Here is a 3,199-nt window from a genome sequence, read left to right on the forward strand (position 1 = left end):
GTACAGAGGGAAACATATGCTGTGTTATTTCTGCCCACTTTATCCCTTCAGGAGCCCTGGTGGTGTAGTGGTTAAGTGTTCAGCTGCTAACCAAAAGGCTGGCAGTTCAAATCCACCAGCCACTCCTTGGAAACCCTATGGGGCAATTCCACTCTGTCCTATAGGGTCTCTATGAGTCAGAATTGAGAACCCACGACAACCCATTTGTGGGTTTGTTTTTTTTTTCCTATCATTTCATCAACTACTACACAAAGACTAATGATAAACTTATGTGACTATTGACTGGAAATTCTATTAAAAAGCTTGGTAATAAAAAAAAATAGTCAAGGTTTTGTATAAAATGAAGTTTCATTATTACCTGTAGATATGGTCTTTCAAGTCCTTATTTTCTTTATTAACTTAAAAATAAACAAGTGGATTTCTCTGATATAAAACCCAAATAATTACAATACTAATTTCTGCATTAAACACTTGGCTGCTAACCGAAAGGTCAGCGATTGGAAACCACCTGCTGCTCCATGGGAGAAAGATGTGACATTCTGCTTCCATAAATATTTGCAAATCTTGGAAACCCTATGTCTACTCTGTCCTATAGGATTGCTATGAGTCAGAAACGACTTGACAGCAACAGGAGTTTTTTGACATAAAACCTAAATATTATAATAGTAATTTTGCAGTAAATGACATAATAAACCATTTCCATTTTTATATAGACATTTTGGATATATTTATAAAAGTTGTGTTGGGTAGGTACGCTGTTTACAAGAAATATAAAAAAGATGCTTGATCCCATGTGAAGAAAAGCAGTACAGGAGAATGAACAGATTGTCTTCAGCATGGGAGAAAATGTTTCACCACAAAACAAAATGACTTTTGGCAGCTGAGACTATGCAACTAGTAAAAAACAAACACACAATTGACTGGATTCTCTCTTTCTAGCTCCATAGTAAACCTTTTGGCATCCAAGAAATAAGACTTTCTCCATCTCAAATTTCTTCTAAAAATAAAATCATTTTCACCTTAAAATATTACTTTTTTTTAAAAGATGGATAGAATGAGGTCCTAAGTGTATCTTAGTGCATTTTAAAATTTTTCAAATGAGGACAGTGAATATCAGTACCAGAAAATATCATGCATTTAAAATATCATTAATTCTCAGACAACAGAGCCACAAAACACCATCAGTTGTATGTGACTGATCTGATACCAAAGACCTTTGTGCTACAAAGTTTAGAATGGTTACTAGAAAACAATTCTGTAAAATTATTCACTGGTGAAATTAAAGGATGCTGAGGCAAGGTAATTCCCCTGAGTAAATAAAATTACCTACAGCAGTGACGACAAATTATGATGACATTTTATAACACACAGAAGAAGCTTCTTTTAAAATGTAAGATTTGCACAAATGGTTTAGAAAAGTCATTGAAAAGGTCAACTTGCTGTAATCCAGTGGTTTTTAGCAACAGTGCAGTGACAAAATGTGTGTTATAATCAGTCATGGGGATGTATTACAGGTAATTTGTTATAAACAATATTTAAGGTACTGTAGTTTGGGAATGATTCACTTTTTATGAATTACAGTCTGGTCAAGGTTATCCACATAAATAACATCACTCTAGCTTACATCTCAAACAACATCTAAAGAAAGACTGTGTCTTTCATGGGAATTAATTCTCCATATGTGGCATTGGGGAAGAAACGTTGAGAACTATAGAATTTTAGCATCGTTTAATAGATGGAAGATGTTAGAGAAGTAAGTAATCCAGCTTAAATGTTTTACTTTTTAGATGCATAGAAAACAAAATTTGAAATAAATGTTGGTAAGGTGTGAAAACACAGTTTCATGGAAGAAAAAATGGCTTAAAGTTATTTATGTTAAACTCTAAACCAAAAAATGTCTAATGTTTAAAATAAACAAAAAATAGTCATCAAAAGTTAATTTAATTTAGTTCTTCTCAGATTAGTCCTAAAGAACAGTAAACAAATATTTAATATGATAGACTCTAATGAATTATTACATTAATTACAAGAACAAAAGAAGAGGAAAAACATTACAAAGCCAACAATTAATTAAAATGCTGATAAAGCCTGTTGTATTTTTTTATTGTATGAGAAATGATCAACTTTATGTAGGCTATAATTACCTACAATTACCTCTAGAACTTATTAATTTCCTTTACCTAATTATTTTTAAGTTCAATTCCTGCCCAACATCAAAAAATTAACTACTGGCTTATGGAAGATGGCAGTGGCAGCATAGTTCTTTAAAATCTTTCAGAATCCACACATACATATACACCCATAAACACCCATACAAAAGAAAAACAACAGACAGAGAAACTAGACAGCAAATCAAAAACTCATGGACAACTCCTAAAACAAAAGAAGGATATAAAGTATACCCACAAACCCTAAACTATAAGCAGCCGAGGACAAACACCAAAACAGAGAGACCTGTATACTTTCATTATCTATGTTGAAGAAACAGGAAATCAGTGGGGCATCTGACAGAACTGTGGACAGAAGAGCCTTTTAGTAACTACAGATATTCACTGGAAAGCACTACTACACTCCAAATCAAGACCATCAGCTAAAACCTAGAGTGCTTTTTTCCAACCCAACCTAGTAACAATTGAGTGTAAAAAGCCCATGGTAAGGTCGGAAGGGGTTGGAGCAGTGTAGCTACTTTGAACTCTTAAAACTAATTACCTGGACCTACTTTTTAGGCAGGGCCCCACACCGTAAAGGAACTGCTGGTAACGGAATTAATTTGATCAAGACAAGGACAGTAGACAAAGTGAAAAGAAGATCCAGATAAAGCTGATGTAGGAAAACTAATTCTGAAAACTCGAAGAGTAATCTACCATATTTTTTGAACACTATGTGAAATTAACAGCTAGAGATCTGTGAAATTCAAAAGCTTTCATGAAGTAAAACTCCTTGTAAAAGTTCACAAAAACTAATTTCATATAATAATTAAACCCCCAATTAGGAATCCAAAATATTCAAATCAAATTCCATACAAAGAAACCAGAAAATAGCATTCCTACAGACAATGAAAGTTTACCCCCCAAAAAATGATCCCACAAATTGTATCAAAACTACAACCGCTATTTCAAAACAAGCTATAAGACATTAGAACAATGGCATAAGAAATGAACAAAAGTATAAATCAGATTTAGAAAAATTCAGAAATGAA

The sequence above is a fragment of the Trichechus manatus genome, unplaced genomic scaffold, assembly GCF_000243295.1.
Source record: "Trichechus manatus latirostris isolate Lorelei unplaced genomic scaffold, TriManLat1.0 scaffold00312, whole genome shotgun sequence".
Lineage (NCBI taxonomy): Eukaryota > Metazoa > Chordata > Mammalia > Sirenia > Trichechidae > Trichechus > Trichechus manatus.